Source organism: Brachionichthys hirsutus, chromosome 7, assembly GCF_040956055.1.
Source record: "Brachionichthys hirsutus isolate HB-005 chromosome 7, CSIRO-AGI_Bhir_v1, whole genome shotgun sequence".
Classification (NCBI taxonomy): Eukaryota; Metazoa; Chordata; class Actinopteri; order Lophiiformes; family Brachionichthyidae; genus Brachionichthys; species Brachionichthys hirsutus.
This window is the reverse complement of record NC_090903.1, coordinates 1,599,877-1,616,922: the sequence shown is the minus strand read 5'-3', so window position 1 is coordinate 1,616,922 and position 17,046 is coordinate 1,599,877. Positions and strand designations below refer to the sequence as shown.

The following is a 17,046-nucleotide window of genomic DNA, read 5'->3' as shown; positions in this document are numbered from 1 at the left end:
TAAAGCACATTTTTCTACAATCAGTCGTCAAGTCCTGAATTCCATGATCACATTCATCCCAGGTAGATTTTTTTTCTTTAAATTCAAAATTCTGACCAATTTAAAAGCTCACAGCACCTGGTATCCCAAGTGAGTCTCCTGCACATGTACCAACCAGGCCCATGCCTGCTCGGCTTCCAAGATCTGATGAGATTGGGCACTCCCAGGCAGGTATGGCCGTGAGCTAGAGCACGGCATAGAAAACATAGTATATATAGATTTGTCACAATTTTAAACAACTTCAGCAACAAAGGCAACTTTCTTTAACCAGACAACGAAAACACATTTTTCTACAATCAGTCGTCAAGTCCTGAATTCCATGATCGCATTCATCCCAGGTCGATTTTATTTCTGTCAATTCAAAATTCTGACCAATTTAAAAGCTCACAGCACCTGGTATTCCAAGTGAGTCTCCTGCACATGTACTAACCAGGCCCGTGCCTGCTTGGCTTCCAAGATCTGATGAGATTGGGCACTCCCGGGCAGGTATGGCCGTGAGCTGGAGCACAGTATAGAAAACATAGTATATATAGATTTGTCACAATTTTAAACAACTTCAGCAACAAAGGCAACTTTCTTTAACCAGACAACTAAAACACATTTTTCTACAATCAGTCGTCAAGTCCTGAATTCCATGATCGCATTCATCCCAGGTAGATTTTTTTTCTTTAAATCCAAAATTCTGACCAATTTAAAAGCTCACAGCACCTGGTATTCCAAGTGAGTCTCCTGCACATGTACTGACCAGGCCCATGCCTGCTTGGCTTCCAAGATCTGATGAGATTGGGCACTCCCAGGCAGGTATGGCCGTGAGCTGGAGTACGGTATAGAAAACATAGTATATATAGATTTGTCACAATTTTAAACAACTTCAGCAACAAAGGCAACTTTCTTTAACCAGACAACTAAAACACATTTTTCTACAAACAGTCGTCAAGTCCTGAATTCCATGATCACATTCATCCCAGGTAGATTTTTTTTCTTTAAATTCAAAATTCTGACCAATTTAAAAGCTCCCGGCACCTGGTATTCCAAGTGAGTCTCCTGCACATGTACTAACCAGGCCCGTGCCTGCTTGGCTTCCAAGATCTGACGAGATTGGGCACTCCCAGGCAGGTACGGCCGTGAGCTGGAGTACAGTATAGAAAACATAGTATATATAGATTTGTCACAATTTTAAACAACTTCAGCAACAAAGGCAACTTTCTTTAACCAGACAACTAAAACACATTTTTCTACAATCAGTCGTCAAGTCCTGAATTCCATGATCGCATTCATCCCAGGAAGATTTTTTTCTTTAAATTCAAAATTCTGACCAATTTAAAAGCTCACAGCACCTGGTATTCCAAGTGAGTCTCCTGCACATGTACTAACCAGGCCCGTGCCTGCTTGGCTTCCAAGATCTGATGGGATTGGGCACTCCCAGGCAGGTGCGGCCGCAGTGGCTTCATTAGGCTTCAGCCCCCCTAAAATATTCTTAAGCCCCCCTAAATCATTTTGGGTTGTTTTATAAGAATAAAAACATTTTCTTTTTTTTTTTTTTTGTTCAGTGACCAAAAAATGCCGACATATTATATTATAACTGCCAGAATATATGTTTAAAAACATGTAACCTGTCATTATTTACTTAAATCTGATCATGAATCTGTTTCCCCTCACTTCATGACGTAAGGTAGAGAACCCGTTCCACCTGTTCCTATAGAGAATGCCCACATCACTGAAACTCCAGTCCACGTTTTCCCTGTGACCGCGCTAATTGTCGGTACCTGCAGCGTGTTTGAAGCACACAGAGCATCATAGAAGAGCTTTAGGAGAAGTACGTGAACGGATGGATGAAGAATGGATATGAGAAAGTTTTTCAAGAAAATAAGTTTATCACTGCTGGTCGTAACATTTAGATATTGTGTGACACTTAAGGGAAACGCACAGATGCATGAGTCATGGAGCTCTATGGGAGAACCAAAGCCCTGTGCCACGCCCACAGTCTCCCTGAATCAGGTGAAGAGACTTGCAGAACCTGGAGGCACCTGCAGGACCTGGAGGAACCTGCAGGACCTGGAGGAACCTGCAGAACCTGGAGGAACCTGCAGGTTCACGCACTGAATAGAACTCAGACACAGTGAAAAGAGAGTTACTTTTCCCTTGTGTGGATAGGATGATAGCTTGAGTTAAGATTCTGCAGTAGATGCAGAGCTACTAAAAGGCACCCAGGCCTAAATGTGAGAACTTCCTGAGTGTATGACAATTGAATGAACTTGCAAAACACGGCAGCCTGAAAACAGAGGAGGTTCTGGTGGACAGAAACAGAGGCTGGATGTTCTCCCAAAGAGATATTGTCTGTGCACAACCTCCTTGATTCAGACATGTTTCCCTCTCTGAAGGTTCTACCCAAGTTGCCCTAACAGTGCCCGTCAGCAGCTGCTCATGTGAAAGGTCCTTTAGTGCACTGCGTCGGTTGCACTGCGTCGGTTGCACTGCGTCAGTTGCATTCCTGGCTGCATCAAACGAGCCAGAAAAGACTTCACAGTCTTGCAGTCATTGAAAAAGACGAGCTTCAGAATCACAACAGAGTGATGGACTCTTAAAAACAGACGCGTTCTTTGATGCTTCCATCCATCAAGAAACTTGTAATTGTAGCCATTTTGTTTCTTGTTAATGCTGTAAACATCCTGTTGCTGTCTAAACCTGTTTGTTGTTGTACTGTATTGAAAAACAGACAGAAATAATAATAATGTATAATTTATCAGTCCTTGTTGGCCGTTTGAGGTTTTGTGCTGGTACGCTATATTTGCTCACATCCTGTGCATCTCCTGGGGGCTAAGCCCCCCCTGTCCTTAAAACCTAGTGACGCCCCTGGGAAGGACTCTGTGGTGGACGATTGGGGGCATGAGTGATGGGTGGAGCCTCTGTCTGACCCAGACTAGGTGGCTGTGTAATGCTAACAGCTGTGGCCTGTGCAGGACAAGGGGGCAAGGCCACAGTGGGACTTTGTGGTCTTGAAGTGTGTGGGATTAGTTCCTCCTCCTGAAGCCTGCAGGTGGAGCAGACAAAGTCTTCAGACCTCGCCCTGCCCTCCCCAGCCTGGACAATACACTCTGAATGGACACACCTGTAACCACACACAAAAATAACACTGGTAAGCCCTCAGGAAAACAGCTGAGCCTTCAGGGAAATGTTCTCCACATGTTTCCTAATTAAGACGGCCGAGCGGTGGTTTCTGGTGGAGGATTAAAGAACTGCTGCACCTACCGAGAGCAGCGGAGACAAGTCACATAGCCCTGTGGCATGTGGAGGTCAGGGGCAGGGTCACAGAGAGGGCAGGGCAGGGCAGGGTCACATGACTCGCACAGAAATGGGTGATTGGCCCACTGGCCAGATGACCTCACGCCACAGCGGCGGCAGATTCTGCAGTTCTGGAAGACAGAGAGGTGTTAAAACACACAAACACAAACTCATCTACGAGGCAAGTGGGTCCAAAGCCCAACCCTGCGTTCATCTCACCTTGCAGCTCCAGCCGGCGTCGTGCGTGAGACAGTGTGTGTGGTACGCTTTATCACAACGTTCACACAGCAGCAACACCCCATCGTCCACTCGCAACCTAACACGCAGGACGTACGGTCAAAGTGTCCATATTCAAATGTCCTGATGTCAGCCCTCGCTCAGGTGAGGGTCTCCGCCTGGATCCCTTCAATCTCTCCAGCTTGGTGGATCCGTGTGGGCTGGAAACGACTTTGCAAAACATACGTAGGCGTCTGCGAAGATTCTGCCAAGTCTGGCCCGGGAATCCAGCAGAGAATCTCAGGTGTTTAAGTCCCTCACCTCATGAGTAAACAGCTGGATGCAGAGGTCCAGTCCCTCACCTCATGAGCAAACAGCTGGATGCAGAGGTCCAGTCCCTCACCTCATGAGCAAACAGCTGGATGCAGAGGTCCAGTCCCTCACCTCATGAGCAAACAGCTGGATGCAGAGGTCCAGTCCCTCACCTCATGAGCAAACAGCTGGATGCAGAGGTCCAGTCCCTCACCTCATGAGCAAACAGCTGGACGCAGACGCAGAGGTCCAGTCCCTCACCTCATGGATGATTTAGAGGCGCCCGGGTCCGATCCATTGATTTATCTCGACTATCACATCTCATCTGAGACCCAACATGTAGCGTTACTGATTCCAAGTCGCCACCAGAAGAATCTTTAGCTGCTAAATGCTAATGCTAAGACACAGCACCAGCCGCGTGGCCTGATCTGTGAACGACTGAAGCGCTGAACGGTTTACCTGCAGCTCTGACACACCCGACACTGCCAGCCGGCCCGGAGCAGGGGGGAGGGAGCCAGAGGGGGGTCCAGGCAGCTGCCGTGGTAACGGTTACCACAGCTACAACACATCAACAGAAGGCTGACATTGCCACCGCCCGAGCATGACCTGCACTGCGAGGACGCTGCAGAGAAAACGTGGCAACAGGTGACGCGTTAGTAGGGCGGAGCTCAGGTTTGGTTGGTCCACCTTAAAACAGGAAACAGTATGACGGCCGGTTGTGTCACAGGTGACCCTCTCATCGTGCAAGGAGCCAAACCAGCAGGTTGTGTGTACCTGCTTGTGTGTGCCTTGTACAGTGTGTGTCTCTGGGTCCGGTTCTGGTGAGCTCCGGCAGCAGCAGCACAGGGAAGGTGGTAGCTCCGCCTACAGCTCGTCTCCTGGCAACGCAGTGACGCTCCAAACCGTCGACAGAAAGCACAAACCTGTACAGGAAACGGAAGGGGCGGGGCTTAGTGAGGCTGTACGGCTGCGCTCCCTTTAAAGGTGTGGCCAGATGCTTCACGCCGACCTGCATGCTTCCCGAGTCGATGTCTTTGTCCACGTAGAGCAATGATTGGCCCTCGCCTCGACACACCCCTTCTGACCACGCTGCATTCCAGGTGCACAGCACTGACCCACACACACACACACACACACACACACACGCACACACACACACACACACACACAGACACACGCACACACACACACACACACACGCACACACACACAGACACACGCACACGCACACACACGCACACACACGCACACACACACAGACACACGCACACACACACACAGACACACACGCGCGCACACGCACACACACGCACACACACACACACACACACACAGACACACGCACACGCACACACACAGACACACGCACACACACACAGACACACACGCGCGCACACGCACACACACGCACACACACACACACGATGTAACCGGGCGTTGGGCCGAACACCACCAGGTGGCCCTGGCCCAGAGGAGGGTCGTCGCCACGGTAACAGAAGGCACACTGCTTCAGACTGAGGAGCGAGAGACCAACATGGATGTTCTGCTCTTTCATTGGTTCCAGTCCCCGCTAAGATGCAGCAGCGAGACGTCCTACCGTTCCTCGATGTGTCCCAGGCTGGGGGTGGGAGAACCCCCAGAGTCCTCCGACAGACAGCGCTGGAACAGGGGCGACAGCGAGTCCTCGTCCTCCAGTGGGAGACAGGGCGGCGCCGGAGGACTCCGCTCCATTGGACTGGCCTCGCCCCCCTCGGTCTTCGGCGGAACCGTGCTGGGATAGCAGATCACCTCCATCGGAGGGGGGCTGTGGCTCGGGCTAGTCTGGACCTCCGTAAGACCAGGAGCTGGGCTGGGACCCGGGCTGAGGGGCTGGCAACTGACTTGAGCTACTTCCACAGAACGGACAGCCGGTCCTGGGCTGGGGGCTGGGGGAGGGGAAGCAGGAAAAGGGCTGGTTCCGCCCACATCCTCAGAGGTGGGTCAGGGTTGGACACCTGGACCGTACACTCAGGAGGAGGGGCGGGACCAGCACAGGTTCTAAATCCAGATAGTCCTGGCTGGGTGTGGGGTCTGGTTGAGGTTCAGGATCGGGTTCTATGACGGGATCAGGTTCTGGGACAGATTCAGCTTCAGGCTCGGGTTCGAGTTCAGGTTCAGGTTTTGTATTGGACCTTCTCCTGGAATTGGACCGCCGGCCTCCTGTCGTCTTCACTCTCACATCTGGACACAAAATAACACGGAGACACAGAGTCGAGATCTGAACGGCTGAAACGTCACAGATCCTTCCGGGTCCAACACCAGCCGGACTTCTGGGCGGAACAAAGAGGCGGATCCGGGCGTGGCCTAGGTGCAACAGGCGTGTTGGTTTGTAATTACATAGCTCTGTCTGGTTATTAGCATACGGATCAGGTGGTCCGAGTGGCGCTGATTACACCCCCAGACCAGACCATCAGTCACCATGGTGACCCAGCCACCAGCATGACACACACACACACACACACCTGTCTTCTCTGGCGTTTTCTTCTCCGTCGTGTCAGTGCGCTCTTCATCCTTTACCTGGGCTCTGCCTCGACTCCGCCCCCTGCAGACAGACGCCAATCAGGACGGGAGGTTTGATAAAAACGTGGCATTAATAATGTTCCTTGGGGGGTCACACTTACTTCTTCCTTGATTTGGGGGGAGGAGGAGGAGGAGGAGGAGGGGCGGAGCGCCCGCCGCTCCCATCCTTCCGAGGCCGCCACCCACGAGGCCACCGCTCAGAGGCGAGTTTAGCAGCAATTTCTTTGGCGAGCTGAGCGCTGCGTCCGGCCCGAGTGATGGGGGGGGCTGGTCCTCTGTCCCGAGGCTCCCGAGACTGCGCCTCAGATGGCATTCTGGGTAAAAACACAGCAAAGGGCGGGGCTTCAGGTGCAGTCCGATGGACGAGACGGGAAGTGGGGTGAAAAACAATCATTGTAATCATCTTTATCTGATCCATTATTTTCCCTCGACGTCAGGACTTCCAGGTAGGACGGTCACAGGTGGAGGCTGCTCAGCCATTGGCCGATATCTCACAGCGGATCAGAACTCCACCAATGAGGTGTCTGAGCGCGACACTCCTGATCAGATCAATGACACGTTTCGGTCCGGCCTCCAGGGTCTGAATGAAGACGCTCATTAAGTATTCAGTTCTTCAGCTGCTACTTAGATCAATCACTTTCAGGTAAACATGCATTTCCAATATCAGCTGATAATCATTGACCATCAATCCTGCCCGGAGGTGGCGCCGTGGTCAGTTCTGGGTCGAGCACCGACAACGCTGTCGTGAACACGGCGCCCTGCTGTCAGGTGAAGACGAGCTCCCGTCGACGGCTCAGGTAAAGCAGCCAATCAGCAGTGAGCTGTGCACGCGGGGAACACACCCTGGAGCTCAGAGTCCAGAGGCGCCGTCTGTTTGTGCTGCAGGTCACTTCACCGATTGATTATTAAATATAGATCAGAGCTGATCATTCATTGATGTTTTAGATATCATGAAACCAGGTGCAGCGGGTAGCACAGTCTCCTCACATCAACAAGGTTCGGGGTTCGATTCCTATCGCTGCAGAGTTTGTATGTTCTGTGGGTGTGAGCGAACATGCTGGCGATGCGTCCGGGGTGCGCCCCGCCCCTCGTCACCTGGAATAGGATCCAGAAAAACGCGTGACCCCGGCGGCTGCAGACGAGACAAGGCCGACTCGTCTTCCAAGAAAAAGTGAAGGACAAAGACAGCTGATATTTCCCAGCAGAGCCAAACCCTATTCGTATGCACGCGTGTGCCTGCACGACGGTTGATCGTTACGCTTCATAGAGCATGGTTAGAATATATTTGTGGACCGGAGGATGTGTCGAGGGGAACCTACGGCAAACAGCCATCGGATTTCAGCTGGTTTTTCCTCGTCCACAAAGCGTTTTAGTTTATTTCAGCTCTTCCTGTTCATCTTTAATCGATTTTCAACCTAAATGCTATTGAAGGAGATGGAGGAACGTGGAACAGGAACCATGGGGACAGGGTGCAGGACTGGGTTGTGTCCCGGTTCTTTGTTCTCCGTTGTGGGTGTGTGGTCAATAAGGAGGATTTGGGTCAAGATTAAAACATTTATATAATTAACAGATCAGTGCAGTTAGTTCAGATATCAGCGCTGGATTCCAACACAGCTCTCGTGCCCGCGCTTCGTTGGAATTAAGATGCTTCCTGCTTCGTCCCCAAGTCAGCCGTCCCCTGAAGGCGGGACTTTGCCCCAGCCAATCTAAGCCCATGTTTATCTGTGTTGTGTGTGACGTCACCAAATGAGACGTTCAAGTGAGTCAGTCAAACCTATACTAAATTAAATGCTGTGCGTTCCTAGTGGTGTCGGCGTGTAATCACGTTGTGGAATCCCATCTAATATGGTAATTCCCCACAACTGGCAACAGGTGTCTGCATAGAATGACTTTGGCATGTCATCTTGATACTCCAGTAGGAAACAATCAGCCGATTCTACTGTAGTTATGTCAGTAGCTTTCTGAATGAGGTATCTGTCTTCTTTAGCAATTTGCTAATCTATTTATTTATTTATTTATTTATTTCTGGTTTATTTGAATATGGACAAAGACAAAACATAGACACATGTAGCACAAGTATCTGATGTTTGCATTATAGCGCTTATAGCTGAAGCTAATTTGCAGCACTTGTCCATAGATGGGCTTTTAACACAGATATTCATAAATCTTCGTTATTACTGCTGTTCTGTTCATATACAGTAGTCCCTCATTTTCCGCGGGGGTTACGTTCCAAAAACAACCCGCAATAAGTGAAATCCGCAATGTAGTCATCTTTATTTTTTTTACAATTATTATCCATGTACATAAATGTTTTAAGTCTGTAAAACCCCTCACCACACACTTTATACACGTTTAACAGTCAGGCATTAATCTAAATAGATTGTTTCAGTATTATAGAATGAAACCAAAGATCAAAACCTTTTCAGAACTAAACATTTGTTTGAGAAATACAAATATAAAAATATATAGTACGTACAGTAAACGTTTTCCTGTTAATAATGTTAAGGCGTGCAGGTCGAGGAAAGAGCCGCTTGGAGTGCAGAAGAACAAATATTCTACTCGTGCTGTCTTTAGCCTCTCATGCTGCTTTATTGGATAGCTTAGCACAGCGGAACGGCAGCGGCTACATGTATCAACAGGAAGAAACAAAACCCAAAAGGGACGTGACGTTTATGCTCCTACAAAATAAAAGCCTCTTTTTACAGAGAATAAGAGCGCTATTAAACAAACGCTTAACAAATAAACATGATAGCTTTTAGAAATAACGAATTTAATTTTAATGATCAACCTACGAGGTTGAACACATAAGAAGTTATTAATAGCAACTTGCGCGTATTTCAGTTCCTCCGACCGCGCCCCTTCGTCCTTGCGCCGTTTCAAGGCGCGTTCAAGTGCAAAAAAAAAATTGCATTAAAACTCTGCGAAGCAGCGAACTCGCGGAAGATGAACCGCATTATATCGAGGGACTACTGTAGTTCTACAAGATGCATAGGAAAAGGCAGCATGCAGCACAAGGGAAGCTGAGCCAGGGATGCAGCCAGATGAAGATGAGCATGAAAGAAACCAGGTGCATAGAGATAGTGCTGAAGCATATTTCATGAAGGCCAACCAAGCAGACTTGGAGGAAAACAAATGTCACTTCATTGTGGACCAGTGACGTGCAGTCAGGGGAGGCAGGTGAGGCACAGCCTCACCTGTCATCATATAAAATAATATAAAAATCATATAAGATATAATATAACATCAGTGATATTACATTATATATTTTATGATTTTTTCATTTTTAATAATACAATTAGTGCGTCACGTGTTCTTGTGCTCAGCGGCATTAAAATACTGCAGAATGAGGCCACATGTAATACAGCCTTCAGCCAATAGGAGACCAGTGAGTGATTCAGCGCACTCATCAGCTGATCCGCTCGTTTGAGACGGGCTTGTAAACACGGAAGCGCTGGCTGTCTGGATGTCTGGACGTCAAGCAAGAACCCGTGTTTTCTGCTTTTCTTGCCTTCTTTTCTCAACTTCTGACGATGTCTGGACTCGGATGGGATATTGCGACATGAAGAATTTACCGAGAAGCCTCGTCAAACACGAGCAGAACCGCGGCAGGCACGCCCCAGCTGGACACACACACACATCTCAGAGTCAGAACAGATGTTTAACAGTTATACTGTTGTGGACGGGTGCGAGGGGACCCCAGGGAACAGAGGACGGAGATGTCGCAATCGTGGACTTTATATTTTACTGATATGTCCATCAGGAAACACGATATCCTGGAGCCGCACACAGGATTGCGGGGCGGCTGGAGCCCAACGAAAATATCTATATAGCAAAAAACACAGCCGAGAAAGAAAAACCAAAAAGCCAGCTCTAATAAAAACCGGTCACAAAATAAAGAAAACGCTACGCAGGACCCGGGCGCACGGATCAGCTGCGGTCGGCAAGGACGAGGCGAGACCCGGGGACGGGGAGCGGGGAGCGGCAGAAAGACATGCTGCACGTAGAGACGAGAACCGAAGAGTAGTCCGACCTGGAACAGCGCGCGGAGCAGGGTTTGTGAGGGCTGGTGGCGATTTGGCTCAATCTGCCTCAGGTGCGCCCGGGGTGACCGCAGCCAATCCGCACGCCGCAGGTCCAGGAGCGAGAGGCAGAAACAGGTGTGCGTAATAAGGCACGTTAACAAGTGCAGCAACACGACCCTCACATAAACATCAGTTAAACTTTAACTGATCAACACACGCACCCACACACATTCAACGCTGCACGCACACTGATACGCAGAGTTGAATAATTTTATTAAATCTCTTGTAAATACGCAGATTATGTGTGGTCTCCCCTTTTTGTCATAAACTGATGAGCCAGGTTTGTGGCAATATGTAAAAAATGCTGGTACGAATTTTTAAACAAAACACGTTAAATGTTGCCAATCAAATGATGAACAAGCTGTAGGTTCATTTATTTGTAAATCTGACTGTGCCTCACCAGACATGAACCTCACCGCACGTCACTGCTCTGGTGAAATATCTCCATACTCTTTATCCAGAAGTGAAGACGAAAAACCCAAATCAGGGAGAAGCAAGGGGCGTGTCCTCTACAAAAAAAGTCTGATGTAACTCGGGCATCAGGTTCTGTGACGTGTCGCTTATCTTAACATGGTTCACATGTTGTTATTTTTGTTGTATTTATTTCTATATTTTAATTCTTAACTTTGTTAGATTTTCTCTTTTTTTTTTCTTTTCTTAGAGCGGAACGAATGGGTGGTGCAGGGTTACAGGGTTGGGTGACGATGGTATGGAGTTATATAAAGCAACTTTGTTTTGGATGGTAGTGTATATTTCTTTGTATTTTGATATATTTGATTACAGAGTGCTTGTTATTGTTTATGTTCTGTAACAAAAATTCAATAAAATCTATGTACAAAAAAACAACAACATGGTTCATATTTTTGGCAGCACGAACTGCCCCAATGAAAACCCGCGACACTGATGGTACAACAACAGGGTGACGTCAGAATGAACAGCGCCACCTGCAGCACTGGAGGGACACCTGCAAGTCACAGGCTTGCGGCATGAGATGAGAAAGATGTTTGCATGGAAATATATTCACATGCGACAAACACTCATTAGAATTGATAGACATTTTGATCAGCATGTTAAATGAATTTATTATTATAACATTAATTCATATTTAACCGTGAAGACGTAGATTTCTTTGGTATGATGCTAAATTAAGTCAGGGGCACGGCGGTATCGCTTAATGTGACGGCATCACGTCACTGATGAAATTGCTGCCATACTGCGTTACTGTGCCTTTGATGTAGCTTGTCATACAACTGTCATTGATGTACTTATTGAACTTTGATGTCTATGTCTTTGAAGTCATTGAGTGGGAACCTATTTATACAAGCACATGAATCCTCTCAGGTAGTGCATTTCTCAACACTCTCGTATGTACAACAAAGAGATGCAAGCACCCGTACGGACCTCCAAGGACACGGGTCTGGTCCTCCCAGGAAAAACAACAAGTCTGGTGCTCCCAGCAAAAGTGATGAGTCTGGATCTCCCAGCAAGAGCGACGAGTCTGGTCCTCCCAGAAAAAACATCGTCCCTTCTCGGTGATGTCTTCCAAGGATTTCTGGGGAAACTGACCGACAAAGAGTGGGACGGCCTGCAGTCAGGGACCGCTGATAAGAAGACTGAAGCACGTCTTCTGGATATGAGCGCCCATATAATTAAAGTCGTGGCCGACTCAGTGAATCACACAGTTCTGGAACAAGCTCCAGAACTGTGTGATAAAATCACATCAAAAACGTCAGGGACCAGCCTTCCTGTTGATTTAGAGGAAGTCCAAGAAGCGCTGGATGAAGTCCTCCCACCGGTCCTTGCCTCAACAATGGGCGTTCCAGAGGTGGTTGAGATATTGGCCCCGTACGAGATATCACGTCTGGTGTCCAAAGAAGTCATGAAGAGCTTACGCAGCAGCCCCAAAGAAGCTGCAAACAGCGGGCAGGAGGCAGCAGAAGGTCCCAGCCTCACGCAGGTCTCCATCATGCGGCACTTCAGAAAGCTCCTGCAGAGATTTGCTCAGAAGAGTCGCAAATTTCTTTGCTGGAAGAAAGAGGAAGAGTCGGCAGCGAAGGACCTCGTCTCTGCGGAAGGATCTGAGCCTGAGGACTCCATGATGGGAGATCTGATCCCTTCAGAATCTACCATCAACAATGCCGTCGATAAAGCTGTCCTGGCGATCCAAAAACATTACGAGAACAAGGACAAGATCACCGGTGAACCCACAGAAGGCGAGAAGGAAATTCCTCCAGAGATACCAGAGACCCCTGCCATCATGGAAGGGGGGGTGCCTTTGGTACCTGAGGAGGTGGAAGATCTCACCACAGCAAGGGTCTGTGGTCCAGAAGACAGGAGCGATGTCCGAACTGCATCGTCACCGGAAGGCTTGGAGAAGCAGTGTCGCTGGATCGTCACGGTGCTTCTCTCAAGGATCTTCCAGGGCAAGAGCATTCCTGTAACGGACATGATGGAGATCAAGGACATGATGACGAGTGTGCTCGTCTCCAGTATCCAGGAGTCTTCCATCACTCTGGAGATGGACACGAAGCAGGTCGAGAAGCTCGCCAGACGTGTCCTTAAGAAGTTATGCAAACTGATGGGCAACCATTGGACAGTTTGCATTAACATAATGGGGAAGAGGACGGGGATTTATAAGATCGTCATCGACACCCTGATCAGATGTCTGGAGAAGAGAAGGAGACCGAACCCATTTGTTCGGGTCATTCGGTCTGTTTGTGGCCTCTTTCGCAGGTCCAAGAGCTCCGAAGAGCCATCCAAGTCCTGATGAGACGTTTGTGGCGTGTGCCCCCGCTTCCCCGGCTTGCAGGTCATAGGTGTTGCAGCGCCTAGGACAGCTGGCTATGGGTGAGAGGCGGGGTGCACCCTGAACAAGTCGCCAGGGCACCGATACCGGACTGACTACAGATGAGTCCTTGTGGAGACTCTCCTCTGACCTCCCATTCTCTCTCTCAACACAGCCAGTCAGACAGATGGCCGTCCCCATGAGCTTAGGTTCTGTCCAAGGTTTCTGCCTGTTAAAGGGCAGTTTTTCCTTGCCTCCGTTGCCAAAGTGCTTGCTCTTGTGGGTCAAGTTCGGTTCTGTCGTTTCCACGTAATTGCGTCACGAATTCACGAAACACAAATGAATTGAATAAAACATTTAAAGGTTGCTATTATCGTCTCGTCTATTATATTGTTCTGTATCTGTAATAACTACTTGCAATTCTCTGGTGGTTCTGCTGAGTCCGATTGGGCTGTCAAAGTCTCTGCTCGATGATGAAACTATTAGAGGCGGCTACACCCTGGACAAGCCGCCAGTTCATCCCAGAGTCATTGGCATGTTCTCCCCGTGTCTGCGTGGGTTCTCTCTGGGTTCTCCGGGTTCCTCCCACCCCCCCAAAACATGCTGAACATAGGAAATAAACACTTTGTTGTGTTAATACTAAACCCGCTCATTAATATTTATTTGAATTAAACAGCTGATGAACTTCAGATTTTTCTAATAAACCTGTAACAATCAAGTGGGTCTGAATAATTCTGCTCCGGAACACACAAGTTGGACTCCAGCCGCAGGGCAGCTTCTGGGCACTTATTTGCCGCCCCACTTTAAATGTTAACGACCCGCGTCAAGTTAACGGAGGGCGCCGCCACCAAACCGGGAAACTAGCGCGCAGCAGCGCGGAGAGAAAAGTGAGAAACGCCCTTTACTGGTTCGACGCGATCCGCTTTTTCGCCGCTTCAACTTTTAATTTTTCACTTGTTTTCAGAGCAAAGCCGCGCAGTCTTCCTCCCGGGATCGTCGGGAATGATTCGTCGGGAAGTCTTATCGTGCCAGCCTTGTGAAACGGATGTGAGATCGGTTTATTTAATGCCATTCAGCTTAATGGAGCGTCTTGCTGTGACAGTTATGAGGACATGAAGTCCTTCCTTACATCACAGATGCTTTTGGACTTTGTGCTGGCGACATTCTTGATGGTGCTTTTCCTCCTGAGGCCAAAGGACACTTGAAATGCAGACTTATCAGGCCAGAGGACACTTGTACCGTCAGCCCTCGGTACACTTCAGAGGGAATGTGCACCAGTCTGTCATGGCTCAGACATGTCATGGAATGCAATCTAATACATTTGTTCCAGTGTTTGATGACAGTGGATCGTTCTTGAAGCCACGGGCCCGTGCACCCACCATGTATCAGTTAACCCTATGTGATGCTTTATATGTGATTAATCTATGTGTGTTTTTATTACAAAGTATGTAGCGATAAAGAAACTAAGCGTGTTCATGCAACCTGTGTATTGTGAGCGTACTGCATAACTCAAATATCTAACAGTCCCCCTGCTCAGGTGGCCCGAATGGGTCACCTCACTAACCTATATGTGAATATGAGTTTAAATAAATAAACATGTAACCTGTCATTATTGACTTAAATCTGATCATGGATCTGTTTCCCCTCACTTCATGACGTAAGGTAGAGAACCCGTTCCACCTGTTCCTATAGAGAATGCCCAATCACTGAAACTCCAGTCCACGTTTTCCCTGTGACCGCGCTAATTGTCGGTACCTGCAGCGTGTTTGAAGCACACAGAGCATCATAGAAGAGCTTTAGGAGAAGAACGTGAACGGATAGATGGAGAAAGGATAAAAGAAAGTTTATAAAAAAAGTAAGTTTATCACTGCTGGTAGTAACATTTAAGCCCTGTGCCACGCCCACAGTCTCCCTGAATCAGGTGCAGAGACCTGCAGAACTTGGAGGAACCTGCAGGTTCACGCACTGAATGGAACTCAGACACAGTGAAAAGAGAGTTACTTTTCTCTTGTGTGGGTAGGATGGCTGGCGAGCTTGAGTTAAGATTCTGCAGTAGATGCAGAGCTACTAAAAGGGATGCAGGTACGCAGGCCCGAATGTGAGAACTTCTTGAGTGGATCACAATTGAATGAACTTCAACACTCCAGCCTGAAAACAGAGGAGGTTCTGGTGGCCTGAAAACAGAGGCTGGATGTTCTCCCAAAGATATATTGTCTGTGCACAACCTCTTTGACTCAGACATGTTTCCCTCTCTGAAGGTTCTACCCAAGTTGCCCTAATAGTGCCCGTAAGCAGATGCTCATGTGAAAGGTCCTTTAGTGCAGCAGTCCCCAACCTTTTTCCTGCCACGGCCCGGTGGTTGGGGACCACTGCTTTAGTGCACTGCGTCGGATGCACTGCGTCGGTTGCACTGCGTCGGTTGCATTCCTGGCTGCGTCAAACAACGAGCCAGAAAAGACTTCACAGTCTTGCAGTCATTGAAAAAGACGAGCTTCAGAATCACAACAGAGTGATCGACTCTTAAAAACAGACGCGTCCTTTGATGCTTCCACCCACCAAGTAACTTGTAATTTGTGCCATTTTTTATTGTTAATGCTGTAAACATTCTCTTACTGTTTAAACATGTTTGTTGTTGCATTGTGGGGGCGATGGTGGCGCAGGTGGTCGAGCGGGTTGTCCTGTGAGAAAGAGGTTGGGGGTTTGAGTCCTGGCTCTGGCACATGTGTACGCTGTCGTTGTGTCCTTGGGCAAGACACCTCACCCACATTGCCTGTGTGAATGTGGTGGTGTTCAGGAGGGCCGATGGCACAAATTGGCAGCCTCGCTCCTGTTGGCCTGCCCCAGGGTAGCTGTGACTAACGTCTTACCACCACCAAGTATAGAGTGAATGATTAATGCACAATGTAAAGCGTCTTTGGGTGCCCAGAAAGGCACTCTATAAAACCAATGCATTATTATTATTATTAAAAAAACAGATTGAAATAATAATAAAGTATAATTTCTCAGCCCTTGTTAGTCGTTTAAGGTTTTGTGCTCGTTCGCTACATTTGCTCACATCCTGGGCATCTCCTGGGGGCTAAGCCCCCCCTGTCCTTAAAACCTAGTTACGCCCCTGCGAGAGACGTTACTAAAAACAGACGTGAACTAGCAAAAATTAAATTCAAAAACAAAGGTCTTTGGAGAACTTCTTTGCAAATGGGAAAGTCCAATTGACACCAAATGCCTGAGTGGAACTTGACAGCACTCTGGCTGGGCTGAGTCAGCAGCCTGATAATGATTCCCTGAATCATTCAGACGACATATAAACCTGTAAGACGAGTGTCTCAGCTGAGCATGAAGGGTGTTAACCCGACACCACAGAACATCTCACTGGCACTGGACCATCTGGGCTTCCTGAGAAGTATCCGCATGCAGTCATTGTATGCCACCCTCAACTTCTGCATGCTGGCCTGTTTGTACCTGACCCACAAGGGGGCAGTATAGAGCGTAGTACAATCAGCCCTGAAGAGGGTGACCTTAACCCAGACATGGGCAAACCACGGCCCGCGGGCCGTATACGGCCCGTTATGCTTTTCAATACGGCCCGCCGAACTTGTCCAATGACCAAAAAATTCAAAATCATAACTTTCATTTTGTCCCTGCAATACCCGTGTTTGACCAGCAGATGGCGCACTGACCATCGATGGCTTGTAGCGTATTGCTCTGCTTTTAGTTTTGTTTCCCCCATTGCTGGTGTCCAGTCCCGTCACAAGACCCTGAAACCGCACCGCA

At 48.5% G+C, this 17,046-nt stretch overlaps 5 pseudogenes; all 5 read right to left on the bottom strand.

Annotated features, from left to right (window-relative positions):
* Nucleotides 1-105: 105 nt before the first annotated feature.
* On the bottom strand, nt 106-224 carry LOC137897207 (5S ribosomal RNA; annotated as a pseudogene).
* A 196-nt stretch (nt 225-420) lies between these two features.
* Nucleotides 421-539, bottom strand: LOC137897840 (5S ribosomal RNA; annotated as a pseudogene).
* Nucleotides 540-735: 196 nt separating this feature from the next.
* LOC137896836 (5S ribosomal RNA) lies at nt 736-854 on the bottom strand (annotated as a pseudogene).
* A 196-nt stretch (nt 855-1,050) lies between these two features.
* Nucleotides 1,051-1,169, bottom strand: LOC137896982 (5S ribosomal RNA; annotated as a pseudogene).
* A 195-nt stretch (nt 1,170-1,364) lies between these two features.
* On the bottom strand, nt 1,365-1,483 carry LOC137897479 (5S ribosomal RNA; annotated as a pseudogene).
* Between the last annotated feature and the right edge of the window lie 15,563 nt (nt 1,484-17,046).